The sequence below is a fragment of the Periplaneta americana genome, chromosome 1, assembly GCF_040183065.1.
Source record: "Periplaneta americana isolate PAMFEO1 chromosome 1, P.americana_PAMFEO1_priV1, whole genome shotgun sequence".
Classification (NCBI taxonomy): Eukaryota; Metazoa; Arthropoda; class Insecta; order Blattodea; family Blattidae; genus Periplaneta; species Periplaneta americana.
Genome location: NC_091117.1, coordinates 109,916,854 through 109,934,103, shown reverse-complemented (window position 1 = coordinate 109,934,103; position 17,250 = coordinate 109,916,854).

Here is a 17,250-nt window from a genome sequence, read left to right as displayed (position 1 = left end):
CGGCTTTACTAGTAATAGGACGATATATACATAGGTAGACCTTCTTACATTATATGCACACATACACTTTAAAATTTATTTTACATGTTTTTTAATTTATTTATTTCCCTCATTCATTTTTCTTTTATTTTCTAAAGATATGTTCCTAAGGATTTTATTATCTGTTCATTTGTAATTCTTGATAGCGTATTGTATACCTGCCGCCGCGATAAATGTTGATGCAGCCGAGAGTAACTAGAACGTCATGACAGCACTGGTAGAAAAGGTGGGTGGGGTAAGAAAGCGGAGTAAAGCAGTCGCTCTCAGGAGCTACAGTTCTGCAGATCAGCCTTAAATTAACTTAAACCTTAACGGTTAAAACCTATAGTTACTCTAGTTACGGCTTAAAAGTTACACAACATGTAGGTCTAGTTGCAATAATAAATACAAGTTTTCATTTCAATTACTCACCTCTTCCTTGGAATTCAGTGAGAGGGTTGCGCCTGCTTTCCATGGCTCAGAGCTTTGAAGTCAGGAACCACAAAAGTTAAATAAAGTCTCAAATCACTTTCAGCACAAAGTCTGTTTCTGTATTTATTTTTTAAATAGGCAAATGAAGAAAACGATTTTTCGCACAAATATGTGCATGAAAAGGGTAATAAAGCCGTTATGGCATTATTCGTTAACACTGAGAACTCCTTTAAACTCAACCAAAGATCAATTCATGACAAAAATTTATAACTTTTCTGTAACTGAAAATCAGTGGAAATTTCAAGAAGCTGCTCTTTTTCACCTACGCTTAATGTGGATTCTAAAATGTATTGTTGACTCTTCGAAGGGATTACGAATCCAATTGTTATTATTGGACATAGCAGGGAAATATTCTCTGAAGGTTTTTTCAAGTCCCTTCACATGTTCTTTAACCATGTTCTTGACATTTTCGTCCAAAGAAAGATGATTTTCCACCAGGAAGTCATTTTCCACCAGGAAGTCGTGAAGGTTATCAAAGCACTCGGTTTGATTGCTATTGAAACACGTTTCCCAAAAATTAAGTTTTTTAATGAATGATTCGATACGGTCTTGCACAATATAAACGTTTATATTTGACTCCTGGAGAGATAAGTTTAAACTGTTAATTTTTTTAGAAAATTCTGCCAAATAAGCTAAAGTCTGAACCAGATTTAATCTTCAATGCACTTTGCTTGGTGAAAGGCATGGCTGGTGAGAAAAGCGTAAACTTCGTCTTTAAGCTCATACAGTCTGGAAATAGTTCTACCTCGAGATAGCCACCTAACTTCAGTGTGAGACAATAAACACTTATAAATGCTTCCCATTTCCTTACAAAGCACTGCAAAGATGCGGAAATTTGTAGGGCGAGCCTGAATAAAATTAATTATTTTCACTCAATCGTCCAGCACACATTTCAATCCATCGGGCATGCGTTTAGAAATAAGAGCCTATATATGAATGCAACAATATGACCAAGAAGCGTTCGTCGCTACCGATTTCACTTTGGCAACAAACCCAGCATAACACCCTGTCATAGATTTCGCACCATCTGAACAAATGCCTACACAGCGAGTCCAGTCTATTGAATTTTCGCGAAAGTATTCGTCGGTTAACTTAAATATACCTTCTCCCGCAGTTCTCTCTTTTAAGGGTTTGCAGAGTAATAGCTCCTCTTCTACACACTCCCCTTTAATATAACGGACGAAAAGTAACAAAATGGGTAAATTGGCAACATCAGTCGATTCGTCAAGTTGAATCGCAAAAGAAGGACTGGCACGAAGTCTTTCCAAAATTTTATTTTTGACATAATTTGCCATGTCTTTAATCCGGCGGTTGATCGTATTGTCGGACAATGGCACCATATTCACTTCTTTTGTGAAAGGTTCTCAAAGCATGCACTGTACTACATCATTTATACATGGCCGCACTAAATCTTCAGCTATTGAATGAGGTTTTGCAGTTTTAGCAATTCTGTAGCTAACGCGGTAAGACGCTTCAAGAGCATTTTCATTGTCACTGTTTGCAGGGATAGAAAAGTACAGTAGTTAAATCATTTTTCCACTTGTTAGCTTTTCGTATAAAAAAAATCAGCAGATTTGTTTACGTGGATGGGATGTTTAGTTTATAAATGGTGTTTAAGTAGAGAAGGTTTTAGACTACTGTTATTATCGCCGCGGTCTCATGCTTAACATTCGGCAGATCTTTAAGCGGCCTCGTGAGAACATTCGGCAAGTCTTTGAAATTTAATTGTATTATTGTTTTTAATTTCTTGTGTCGCCGCTCCAATCACTCGCCTCAATTTCAATGTTATAACCAATAAGCTGCCTCCATTATAAAATGGCATCTACTTGTCTAATCCTCGTGGACTAAAACCCAGGTTGCAATGTCTTGTGCTGCGGACGAACATTAAGGTATGTGATTAAACTTTATTATTAAAGAGTTATTATTAAGGGTTAAGAATGTCAATGTACTCGTATATGAAACAACAACAACAACAATAATAATAATAATAATAATAATAATAATAATAATAATAATAATAATAACAGCCATTTAACAATATAACAAACTAGTGCTTATTTTTATCGAGGAAGTATACTTGACAACATGACGCTTAGAATGAAACATACAGTGGACCAATCGGTCGGCAAAATTGTTTTAAAAGCACACCGCACGTTATTGTATGATGCCGGCATGTTAAGCATGACGCCGCGACGATAACAGCAAGAATGTCGCCACAAAAACACTATGTGGTCTTAGACAGTCCTTGTCACCTATATATGAAAATCCAAACCTAATGTAATTGAGGCCTTGCAAACCCAAAGCAGCTAAGTGACAAATTTTTCAAAACTGACTTTGTTCACCTAAGTAAGCTATGAACCAGCGCCAATGAATAGCTAAAAGAGATATGTTCGTAACCAGTTTCTAGTAGTTCCAACAGTGACCAAAAAATGACACAGGATTTATGTCAAGACCCCTTTGCAATTCTAAAGGAGCTATGTGGCATTCTCCTTTTGCAGTTGATTCTATTCGGTGGAAGGCGGACTAATGACTGTTTTGTTGTATTTTTGGCGTACTTTTTGCTAATAATGATCGAGGAACCTGCTGCATTTAATGACGAAACACAAATAAAAGTTTCCCGTAAGCAGTTAATGCACAAAGCACGTGTGAGTGGGAACTCATATGTAACTGGAAGTTGTAAACATATTCTAGAAAACCCACTTTCAAGTAAAGAGGCAAGGTCAGGCAACATAATTTCATATTATACTTGTTTGATATGTTTTTATTTTATATTCTGAATATATTATTATATCTACTGATTCATTGATCCACATTCAAGATACTTCAGATGCAGTCATGTGCTCTGGTGGAGGAAATCAGATGGCATCGTGTTTACTGCGTACAATTAACGGATTTCATCACGTCAAAAAGAAGAAGATGGTGATTTGGAATGACAACTGTTGCGGTCAGTTTAAAAACCGCATGATGATATTTCTGTACCTTTATTTCATTGCAATGGGAATGATTGATAAGATTGAACACACATTTCTCATGGTGGGTCACAGTTTTGGTTCTGCAGATCGTGATTTCGCTGTAATACAACACCGTTGGAAGGTTACAAGTAACAATCAAGTTCTGGAACACGTTGCTACAGGCATTGAAGAAGCGAGACCAACTAGACCATTCAAGACTTTTCGCATGGGAGGAAAATTCTTTGACATCGATGAAGCAGCATCTCTGATAATCAACACATCTAAATTGAAAATCTCTAAGACTACTTGGATTATGGCAGAGAAATCAGCACCGGGTGTTGTGGAAATCAGAGAGAGTTTCAATGAAATCTCTGATTTCAAATCGTACAAATTCTGAAGCCAGGAGTCACAATGGAAAACATCGCCAAGATCCAAATTCAAGCTCTTCCGGCAACAGCTGCTCTGTCTGCTGTGAAGAAAGAAAACTTACGGAAAATGCTTCTTTACATAGATCAAGAAAATCGAGAATTTTTTCTGAACCTTTTCGTCTAAGTTGCAGGTTCTACCAAGATTTGTATGCCTACTGCCATCAATGTTCATAACCTAAGAACATTAATACAGGGTTGTTTCCGAACTCTGATAACGAATTTGAATGACGTCATGTGCTTCAGGAATCACACCGACAGCTGAATTGCGGCGAAAGGTGACAGACCAGTGGTGAGTGATTTCATAATCAGAGTGCACGGTGTATCACAGTAACAATGCCTTTTTGGGAAGGGTACATAATAAATCTTTCCGATGCCAAGTACAGATACGTGAAAATCATAGAAGCCTGCAAAAAACGTGGTTTCGTTTCCAAGAAAGGCATCTTGTGTATACCTAATAAGACTGGCAAAGCTCGGATGGGATTAATTCCAGAGTGGAAAAAGTAACCAAATCCACCCCCGTCACAAGTCGCCGCACCCCACAAGATGATACAAATTATTCCATTCCAGCTTTACCAAACTTAATAAGTACACAGAAGATGTTTTTCTTGGAAATAACAAAACCTCGTTTATTACAGGCTTATTTTATTTTCAAGTAACTGTACTTGGCATCGGAATGGGTTGTTATGTACCTCTCTAAAAAGGCTCGATTTTCTTGGGCATTGCTACTGTGAATACACCGTGCACTCAAATTATGAAATCACTCATTACTGGTCTGTCACCTCGCGCCACAGTTCAGCTGTCGTGTGACTCCTGACACACATGATGTCATTCAATTTCGTTATCAGAGATCGGAAACAATACTGTAGCACTGGTAGCATTAATTTTTCTTTATTTTTCACTTTTTTCTAATACCAGCCAAACTTTAATCTGCATGGTTTCGAAAGATAGCACAGTAGCCCTACTTAGCTCTGTTCAATATAAATATCAGGTTGCACTTAGCTTCTTTCCAAATATCTCAATTTCAAATATTTTTTGTGAAGTGTATGAGTAATTATAATACAAAATACACCTGTAGTCAATAAAGTATGATTAAAAGTATGTTAAAAACTTTTTTGCTACATGTTATATTAAAACCCTGAAGCATGAATCAGTTTTTACTTCTTTCCCAAAAACACAATTTTGTCACTTAGCTCTTTTGGGTTTGGAAGGCCTCAATTATCACCGTACTTTCTTTTCTTTACACACGGTTCACTTTTGTCTGATTGACACACATCACTAGAAGTTGAATGACCTGTTGACACAACACTAACTTGCGATTTTGTTAAACCTTGTTTCCCTTTCAAACTTCCATTTTTCAACCAGTAATCCATTTTAATGTGAACGGAAAAGATTCTGATACACAACTGACAACTTACTGCATTGACACAAGGAAAGAAGAAGTAGGCTATTATTTTGAAAATACAAAATTAAATATAAGTTTGTTGAAATTCAACATTAACATCTGAAATCGGCCATGTAACCGTTCCTTAGTCGGGTCGCGCTACTGTTGTTAATATTGTTAGAACACAATGAAGTTGGCAGACTAAATTCCCATTGTAGCGAAATCAAATGCATTCCTAACGTTGATGCGTATCTGTAAATCAGGCATTCGCGGTATATATTAATTTATTGTGGAAATAAAGTGATAAATTCCCGATGTTACACATATGTAACAAATGGCATTATGGAGTTAATTTAATTTAAATAATAATAATAAAAATAATAATAATAATTTATTATTTATTTATTTATTTATTCTGATGTAGTTAAGATCATCAGGCCTCCTCTTCCACAACACCAGGAATACAAATACAATAATAGAAATAAACAGAGAAAAAATACGCTATATACAAAGTAAAGCTACACAATAAATAAAGAGAGAGAGAGAAAAGCACTATAAACAAAGTAAAGCCACACAAAAATATACACAGGTTGCAGTAACACAAACTTTAAATGTAATTTAGTGCATCAGAAAGGGCTGAAATATACAATTGAACGTCGTCTGCATATATTTGATATCTATAGTGCTTAAATGATTTAGAAATTCCTTTTATATTAATAGAGAAGAGCAAAGGGCCTAATACTGAACCCTGAGGAACTCCTCTGTCTACAGAACGCCAGGATGACAGGATGAGAAACGGTTATTAGATACGACACGCTGCTGGCAGCCAATAAGGTAGGAGTGATAGCACTATCAAAAAGATGTAGCGTTTGTAGTTTAGTCAATAGTAGATCCTAGTCAACTTTGCCATAGTCCATCGTTTCCCAACCTGTGGTTCGCGAACAACCAGGGGGTTTGCAAAGTATTATAAGGGGTTCGCAATATATTACAAGGGGTTCACCAAAACTTTTCCGTAATGGCGGGTTTCGAGGTTAGACCTATTATTGTTTCCTTCATTTCTGCGGCATTGTCATAATAATAATAATAATAATAATAATAATAATAATAATAATAATAATGTTTATTATTATTATTATTACTATTATTATTATTTATTATTAGTATTTTTATTATTATTATTATCATCATCAATAATTGTCTTATTTTTTTAAACTTTCTATGTCTCATTTTGGGCAACTACTAAATATACATAGGCCAAATAGAATTAATCGTGACAAAATACTGAAATACAAACTGCTGAGCCAGTTATACCCGAACCCACACTTTCAGAAATCGAAATTGCGATAGAAAATGTGAAAAATTATAAGTCTCCAGGTATCGATCAAATTCCACGAGAATTAATACAAGAGGGTGGAAGCGCATTATCTAACGAAATTTATAAGCTTTTACTTGCTATGTGAGAAAAGTAAATTGTACCAGAACAATGGAAGGAGTCTATAATCATACCTATCTTTTAGAAGGGCATAAGACTAACTGCAGTAACTTTCGAGGAATATCACTCTTGTTGACTTTGTACAAAATTTTCTCCAATATTGTTTTGAGAAGATTAACTCCATACCTAGATGAAATTATTGGGGATCATCGGTGTGGTTTTAGGCGTAATAGATAAACTATCGGTCACATATTTTATATTCGATAGGTAATGGAGAACAAATGGGAGTATAATGGTATAGTACATCAATATTCATAGATTTCAAAAAAGCACATGACTCGCTTAAGGGAGAAGTTTTATATGATATTCTTATTGAATTTGGTATTCCCAAGAAACTATTGCGATTAATTAAAACGTGTCTCAGTGAAACGTACAGCAGAGTCCGTATAGGTTAGCTTCTGTCAGATGTGTTTCCAATTCATTGTGGGCTAAAGCAAGGAGATGCACTAGAACATTTACTTTTTAACTTTGTTCTAGGGAAGTCCAGGATAAAGGAGAGGGTTTGGAATTGAACGGGTTACATCAGCTGCTTATCTATGCTGTTGACGTGAACATGTTAGGACAAAATTCATAAACGATTAGGAAAAATACGGGAATTTTACTTGAAGCAAGTAAAGACATAGGTTTGGAAGTAAATCCCGAAAAGACAAAGTATATGAATATGTCTTGTGACGAGAATATTGTACGATATGAAAATATAAAAATTGTAATTTTAACCTTTGAAGAGGCGGAAAAATTCAAATACACGGGAGCAACAGTAACAAATATAAATGATAATCGGGAGGAAATTAAACACAGAAAAAATATGGGAAATGCCTGTTATTATTCAGTTGAGAAGCTTTCATCATCCAGTCTGTTGTCAAAAGATCTGAAAGTCAGAATTTGTAAAACAGTTATATTACCGGTTGTTCTTTATGGCTGTAAACTTGGACTGTCACTTTGAGAGAGGAACATAGGTTAAGGGTGTTTGAGAATAAGGTGCTTAGGAAAATATTTGGGGCGAAGAGGGATGAAGTTACAGGAAAATGGAGAAAGTTACACAACACAGAACTGCACATAATTAGACGTTTGAGATGAGCAGGGCATGTAACACGTATGGGCTAATCCAGAAATGTATATAGAGTGTTAGTTGGGAGACCGGAGGGAAGAAGACCTTTGGGAAGGCCGAGATGTAGATGGGAAGATAATATTAAAATGGATTTGAGGGATGTGCGATTTGATGATAGAGACTGGATTAATCTTGCTCAGGATAGCGACCAATGACGGGCCTATGTGAGAGTGGCAATGAACCTCCGGGTTCCTTAAAAGCCAGTAAATAAGTACAGTATGTCGAATTTATTTTGACCTGCTGTTCACATTTTATTATGCTTTTTCCTTTCTTTCTGTATGATATATATATATATATATATATATATATATATATATATATATATATATATATATATATATATTATGTCTGATTTCTACTGACTTGTTGTTTACATTATATTATTATTATTATTATTATTATTATTATTATTATTATTATTATTATTATTATTTATCTAGAGAAAATCAAAATTGAGTGGGATTTAATTGTCTCTTACACGATTTGAAGGAAGTATACAAAGATTAGAAGAAATAAAGTACTCTAATACAATAAAATAGATATTAAATGACTTACTAAAATTCTATTTCACTAATGTTTACCTTCACCAAAACGTTTGAACGGAGCCGCCATTTTCAATCAATTATCTATGGGGGAAACAAATGACGATCGCAAAGCCTGTTTTATAGTATCGTAAATAATTTGCAGTTTGAAATGTTAGCAAACAAAAAACAAATGCTAGAAAAGTTATAAAAGCAAACAAATGCTAGGAAAGTTATAAAAGCAAACAAATGCTAGGGAAGTGATAAAATTGTGCGATAAGCAGCCATGATTGGTTGAAAGACGTCCTTTTGTACCCTTTTATTGGTCAAAAGTAATATAACGTAGTAAAAGTGTAATAGTCACTTTAATTTCTCTTAGATGCTTGATAATCATAGTAGTTGGTAAAGCATTATAAAATAAACTAAATAAAATGTCTATCAAATCCTGTTCGGCATGTTAGGAACTACTGTACTTAATGCTGTATTTGCTGAAATTCGTATTTTGCTGCACAGTTTAAACTATTTATGAAATTAATAAACTTCAAACTTGTTTGGATTCGATTTCCATGTACCGATTAAAGGGGTGTTGATTGGTAGCATATGTTTCCTAAAAATACTAGTTTTTTCTCCTTCTCTTTGTAACACCTTTAGTTTAAAGTTGCTTTTAATATCTCTTTACTAATTACTTATCTTACAAACTGCAGCTGAAACAAGACAAATTTGGTTTCATAATGTTCGTGTTTTGATCCCTGTGATACAATCGGTGATCAACAAACAAGTGACCCACAGAAGGCAGACGACTGTGTCACTAGGTGGCGGCAACACTTGCTTCACCCGCTTGTCTGGTCACTTGCGTTACAAGTGAACGCAATGTTGAGATATAATTATTGAAACGGGAAAACTAGATGTAAGAATTCAGTCTACTTCAGCAAAAAGCAAACTCGATCAACCTCCAAAGGACAGTAAGACCAAGTTACTGTATGTTGTTGTTGTTGTTTTGGTTTTGTTTTTGTTGTAGCACAGCAGCCTCTATTGTATTTCTGCCTCAATCATGTTCACTCAAAATTTTTAATTTCACATCAAAATGTCATCTAATTTCGTATCAAATGCAGGGTCTTATGAATATATTACTTCTTTTCACACAGTAATAATAATAATAATAATAATAATAATAATAATAATAATAATAATAATAGTAATAATAATAATAATAATAAACCTATATTATTAGAAATAGACTTTTGGGTATTGCACCGTGCCGTGGAAATCAACATTTCCTAAAGACACACACACACACACAGATATATATATATATATATATATACTTAATAGTACTGTAATTGTATATATATATATATATATATATATACAATTACAGTACTATTAAGTTCATGCATAAATCCGTAGCATTTATGTTCATCACAACACTGCGTTGTTAGGAGATTGTGTATCGTTTGTCTTCTGTTATTTGGAGTGTTGTGCTTGTAAATACGCGAATTTTGCGAATTTGAAGAAAGTTTGTGCTATTTGTGTGCTAAAGAAGATGGCGTGTCAAGTGAAAAAAAAAACTTCCGGCATATTCTTCTATATGAATTTAAAAGAGAAGTAAAGGCAGCTTCTCATACATAAATGACATTTGTCGCCGAACGGTCGAGCTCTCGCCCCCTGTCATGATTGTACCCGCAATCTGTAGATCTGTGACTGAGTAAGCTAGGATACAAAAAACAAAATCTAATAGGAAATTTGCGCTGAAAGGGAAGAGAAAAGACAGCACGGAAATACACAGCATGGCGACGAGCAAAACATTTAAAATCAGCTGTGGAAGAGTGGGCACAAAACATGCCAATCAAAATATGCTAGACTGATGACCTAGTTCCGACACAAGATCTGCTGCCGGCTAACGCTAACTGGACGGCATTTTTTCCGACATTCCGCTCGATGTTTTGTAGGAGTAGATAGCTACCTGTTCCTTGCGACAGCCGCAACTTGCTGCCATTATCTTGACCTTGATAGACGAGCAAATTGCGTTACATCTGCAGCGTGATCGTTAAGAACAAGAGGTCGATGAAATCAGTCTTATGGTGAACACTTATTGAATGAGGAGTAGAATATTACAAGTTACGCTTACAGAAGGGGAAGGAACTGAATGTGAAACATAGCGTGTATGAGAGTCCGGCCAGTCTTAAGTTTATACACAGTATATTTTAGAAACTGTCTGAAAATAACATGACTGGTGTCTTTGAGTGTTCAGTGAGGGTATCCCGTTGGTCAACGTAGAAGAGGCTTCGAATATCTCGACATAATAGAAATAATTCAGATGTAGAGTCTATTCAAACAGACTTGAATAACATTTACAACTGGGCGTTAAAGCATAGGATGAAAATAAATGGTTCTAAAAGTAAATCTATAACATTTTGTAAAACCCGAGAGGAGACTAGTCTTAATTACGAATTCAGTGGTGTTGTAATTCCGCAAGAACAATGTTGTAAATACCTAGGAGTGTATTTAAACTCCAAACTTTCTTGGGGAGAGCATGTTGATAACGTTACAGGCAAAGCATGGAGGGCACTTCACTTTATTATGAGAATCTTGAGAAAGGCTAGCCCCAAATCGAGGGAAATAGCATATCTAACATTAGTGCGACCGTTAATGGAATACGGAACTACATGTTGGGATCCCTATAGAATATATCAGATAAATTCCTTAGAAAGAATACAGTATAGGGCAGCTGAATTTGTTAAAGGTAAAAGAGAAGATGGGAACGATACGATAAAAGAGCTTAAATGGGAAACTTTGGAAAACAGACGTAAGAAAACTAGAATAACATCATTGTATAGAGCACATCTAGGTCAGAAAGCATGGGTAGACATAACGGCTCGGTTAGAAAAGCCAACGTACTATGGTAGGAACGATCATGATTTTAAAATCAAATGTAGGAAACAGAAAACGGATGTAGGTAAATTCTCATTTTTAAATAGAACTATAAATGACTGGAATGACCTACCTGCAGCGGTCTTTGAGGGCTGTCCTTCCTTAAGGAGATTCAAGAATAATTTAAAGAGTTGTGTATAAAGTGAAAATTAAAATTAAGGTGACATTCAACATTTAATTTTTTAAGGTGACATGTATTTATCTAGCCTGACGAGTTTACTTCCTTGGTTTGAATTGTAAATTATTTAAAAATAGCGTGTAAGAGGGCCTTAGACTAGAAATGTTTAGTTTAAATGTAGTTCTGTTTATAAGTATGCATAAGAATGCAATTATTTAACTTATTTGAACTGTTGTATCAGTGAAGCGAGGTGAGTCAGTGAAGTTATGGTTTTACAGTGCAGTGAACAGTTCCGATCAGTGATAATTTATAGCGTCAATGAAATGTGTTCTATAGTGTCAGTGAAATGTGTTACAGAGTGTCAGTGAAATGTGTGCTAAAGTGTCAGTGAAATGCGTCATAGTGCCACTACAGGGAATGAGATGAGAGTAAAGTGAAAGACTATTAAAACTTATGTAGGACCTATACATAATTATGTAGGTTGTGTTGTAAAATTAGGTGTTTTATTTTATGTTTTATTATTATTGTGTTAAATTGTATTGTGTATTCTTATTGTATTGTGTATAAAATTGTATATGTGTTGTAAATTGTATTATGTATTGTAAATTTTATTGTGTATAGCTTATCATTTTAACTGTGTATTGTTAATATTGTATATACCACTGCCACCGGGTGCTTGCCCACTTGCAGTGTAAATAAATACATACATACATAATGTCCACCACTGTGGAGTAATGATTAGCATATCTGATGGTGAAACGAGCGGGCCTGGGTTCTAATATTGGTTGGGATAAGTTACCTGGTTGTGACTTTACTCCCAGGTTTTCCCGCAACCTACGGGTAACTTTCGACGTTGGACTTCGGACTCATTTCACCATCATTTATTCACATGTAATTGTCATCATAAGAGCTAGGACGTTGGTACCAAAACATATAAGTTGTGTGAGCTTGGACGGTATCTCTACCGAATGAAAAGTCTATTAGCGCAGTTCTCAATGTCAGTGAACAGGAACGACAAACATGTAGTACAGTCGGATGGTAACCAAATATGTGCTCCAATCGTCAAAGCCTTAGAAGAAGAAAATAATAAACGAATAATATAGAAATTCAATAATTTGTAACTATAAACTTCGTAAATCACAAATTAAATTAATATACAATTACATATAAAAATAACATACAAAGTATGCAATTATAATTCTAGCCTCATTATAACAAAAAAAATAACAATGAACATTTTCATTTTATCATAATAAATACTCCTTTTATGTTCAGAAATAAGACAATATTTGTACTCTGAGAATATTCGTTTTGCGTCATATGACGTTACTGGAGCAAATCTGAAATATGATACAATATATATATTTACTTTGTTATTTAACGACGCTGTATCAACTACGAGGTCATTTAGCGTCGATGAAATTGATGACAGCGAGATGGTATTTAGCGAGATGAGGCCAAGGATTCCCCATAGATACCTGACATTTGCCTTACGGTTGGAGAAAACAGCGGAAAAACCCAACCAGGTAATCAGCTCAAGCGGGAATCGAACCCGCGCCCTAGCGCAACTCTGGATCGGCAGGCAAGCGCCTTAGTCGACTGAGCTACAGATACAGTATATCTTACCATAATCATGTAAACAACTACCGTATTTACGCGAATCTAATGCGCACCTTTTTTGTCCAAATGTAGTACTCAAAATTGGGGTGCGCATTACATTTGATGTCGCATTATATTCGAATGCAAATCCGTTCCGTACGTAGTTCGCCGGTAACTTCATTCAAATATTTTATCGTTTGTTACGTCATAACGCATTGCTGCGATTCTCGATTTCGTTACAGTTATTCATTTACCGGTATTTATTCGTTGGCCTGTTGTTGCATAGAGCGTTTGAATGATTGTAAGAGCATTAGAGAAATACTTCATTTCAAATGATTTGGAATTTTATTCACGTACCATTTCTCTTTCTTAATAAGCACGTTTCCCTTTTTGCAGATTAGGAATTTTGATTTCTTTTCGTTTATTTTCAGATCCAACGTTTTACAGAAGCTATTAATTTCGTTAATCGCCTTTTGAAGCCCGTTGACCGAAAATGCTCCAATAGCGCAGTCATCTGCAAAAAGTAGTCCCATAATAGGTATGTTATCTAACACTGGGCAATGAGAATTCACATTTGCTACATTATCTAAAATATCATTAATAAATATGTTAAATAAATAGGGGCTCAGGTTACATCCTTGTCTCACTCCTCTCGTTTGCTCGATCAATTTGGACAGATTTCCATCTGCTAGCCTAATCCTAAAACCCACATCTCTATATACAGATTTTATATTTTCTAAAAATAAGGAACTGATACCAATTTTTTACATTTTGTACCACAATTTCTCTCTGTTAATTGAATCAAAAGCCTTTTCTAAATCAATAAAGCACCAGTACATACAACTTCTTTTAGAATTTAGATATTTATCAATTATGGTTTTAATCATCAAAATGTTATCACTTGTTCTTCTTTTGTTCCTGAATCCGCTCTGAAAGTCGGAGATGATACCATACCTCTCCATCCATGATCTTAACCTTCTTGTTAGCAGACCTGTATAAATTTTTCCTAAGCGCGATAAGAGTGATATGCCCCTATAGTTATTCGTATCTTTCTCGTCCCCTTTCACTTTGTAAATTGGCAGAAGTATTGCAGAAGTCCACGAGTCCGGGATCCTGAACATTTTTCTCATTCCGTTAAACATTTTCACTCATATTTTTAAACAACTCTCCTGCCTACTAAATTCTTTCCAGCACTGACTGGGAATACCATCTACTCCCGCAGATTTCTTGTTTTTTAATTTAAATATAAAGTCTCTAAGTTCCTCTAATTTAAAATCCTCATCGAGTAATTCATTATATATCTCAATTATGCCCGCACCACAGGTATATGGACTCTCAGCACCCATACATTTTCTCATTAATTCATTGAAATGTCTCACCCAATCATCTTCTCCAATTTCATTTGTCTTTTTCTCGCAGTTCGCCACCCGTTTAATTTCCTTCCATGCTGCTGATATGTTATTATTGCTAATTAATACATTCAGCTTGTTAAGCTCATTCTTTGCGAAAGTTTTCTTTTTTACTAAGAGTAGGTCTTTATATTCTTTTTTTCAAATTTAGAAAAGCTTCTTTATCATCTCTACTGTTACTCCCTCTCCACTTTCTATAAAACTCTATTTTATGATTTTAAGTTTCAAATTTGTGGTGCGCATTAGATTCGATGGCGCATTAGATTCGCGTAAATATGGTACTTTGTCAATCTAATAGTGTATCTCGTATGTGGCACATAATATTAAACCCAAAATTGTCTTGAAGAAAAATTTTTCATTTCTCTTGTAATGACAGCTAGGAAGTTCGTATCGTAATTCCAATGTTGAACTTGGACTGTAACGCAACTGAATGCATAGCAGCATGAGACGTCATCACTTGAAGAATAATCGGGGAAATATAAACGTGTTACACACTCCTGTTTGCATTATTATTGAATAACAAATTAATTTACTTTTTTGGAATTATGCATAATATTAACATTACGTAAATAATACAACAATAACAGAATAACTCACTTTGTTCGGAACGTAAAATATTAATATAAATTAACAATATTCTTCAAACTATTCATTACTGTACGTACAGTAGTGGCAAAAAAAATCCGGACCGACGGAATAATCAAAGTCCCCGAACGGAGCCACTACGCATGCCACGCCCGCATTCACAAGATAGAGAGTAATCTATTGAAATTGTTGTAGTTTCGACTGCTGACGTAGCCCATTTCGAAAGCCATTAGAAAATAAGCTGGTAAAATTCATGTTCTGGGAATAATAAGTTAATTTATTAGTAAAATATCGCTGCAATCGAAAAGTATTGGGAATAAATTTGAATAAGGAACAAAAAATGTTTCTTTCCCAGGCAGGAATCGAACCACGAAAGTTTTAGTTACCAGTCTTTTGTGCTGTCACTGTGCTACGGAATCACTTCAGAACCAACCTTCCTTGAGAGTCTATCATACAACAGGTGATTTAAAAGGAGACTATGTCCTACGAGTAGTTTTAATTTAGAATTAATTTCACGTAATTTGCATTACTTGTGAAAACAAACGTTTCCGTTACATCTCTTAATTTAATTTAACTATCACTTGATTGAGAAACTCGCTACTAAATCACGTTATATGTTGAAACTTCTCACAAATTTGTAGTCGATACAGAATGCTATGAACAGATTCTCCTCAAAATGGCCGCTGCTAGAGCAACATGTATCAGACTGACAGCTCTACTAGATGACGGATATTCCATATCTTAGGCTGCAGATAGGCTAGGAATGACAAAAACTACTGCGAATAGGTGGGCTCGTCGATACCTAGAAACTTGGGGGGGGGGGGTGAAAGACGGCGTGAATCTGGGCGTCCGAGAGTTTCAACGGGAAGAGATGACAGGGCATTGCTCCGAATTCGTGAGCGTAATCCCTTTTTTATCTGCAAGTCAATTACGAACTGCCTCTCGATTCCTTGGAAGCCGTAAGACGGTTGCAATCGCCTTAACCCATTAATGCCCGTAATTCCCTGTATGAGATTTTAGCGTGATATTTCTGTTATGTGATCCTGGAAGAACCCTAAGTACCAAAATGTTATATCATTCATGTACCTTCAACCAAAAGTTCCGTTCTAGGCTGGCAACTTTAGTTGCCACTGGGCACTTGCGTGTCTAATATTTTGTTATTGTTAAATAAATACATCTTACTTCGATAAAAGCTTTTGCTTTATTAAGCACTTACAAATTTACAAACACCACATCACTTTGGACTATTATTTTTCACTCTGTCCATAATTATTATGTCAAATTTAAGGGAAAAGTCGATTTTATTCAGCACCAAATAGTCCTCATGCATCATAAAATGTTTTGAGACAAGCATCAGGAAAAATAAAAATGCAAACTACAGTTGTGAAGAGATTATCGAAGTAGAGTTTTGTTCCTTATGGTAACTGCACATGACCAACCAATCCCAAAACAACATACTTCCTTGACCAGGATCTGTTTCATGAAGGCGAGTTGAACTTTCACAAAATGGTTCAGTATGGAAGATAAACCCAGATGGATCAGCAGCAACTCACAATTTAAATCTGACGCGCACAGTCTTTCCTCTTATGAATTGTCGTGGTGCTAAACAGTTCATAGGATCATACTTTCATCAATGCTTACATATTTGCCAGACAGCTGTTTGAAGGAAGCGTTCAGTATATGGAAGAGTTGTCTCACTTTGTAGAGAGAATCAGAACCATCTAATCCGTCATTATTTGTTAAATGAAGGAATCTCAGTAGTTCATCAAATCAGTTGTGTCGCATAAATTCTGACACTAGTGGCACATGAAGATCCGGATCTTTTTTCCAATAAAGCCTTCTTGATGGCAGTTTGTGGTACCCAGACAGAAGTAGAATACCGATTAAAATAAGAATATCTTCCCTTGAGGTATTCAAATTACTCATAAGATGCTGCTGAGGATCTAAGACAGGCTCGCAGAAGTGGGCTCCAATTGTGGCGTTGCGTCACTCATCGGAATACGTCACTCATTCCTTCCTTTCACCCCTGCGTCATTGACTTGGTAGGAGAGGGAATTTGTATTCAGTGTCTATGCATGTGATTGCGTACGGGCCACAGTGACGTCATTCAACACCGGTAGACTGTGGACGGGGAACTAACGCTTTCCCCATGCTTTCCACCCCTCTCTCGCCAGTTCTGTATCCCTGGTCTAAGAGCATATAAAGAGGATTTTTCTG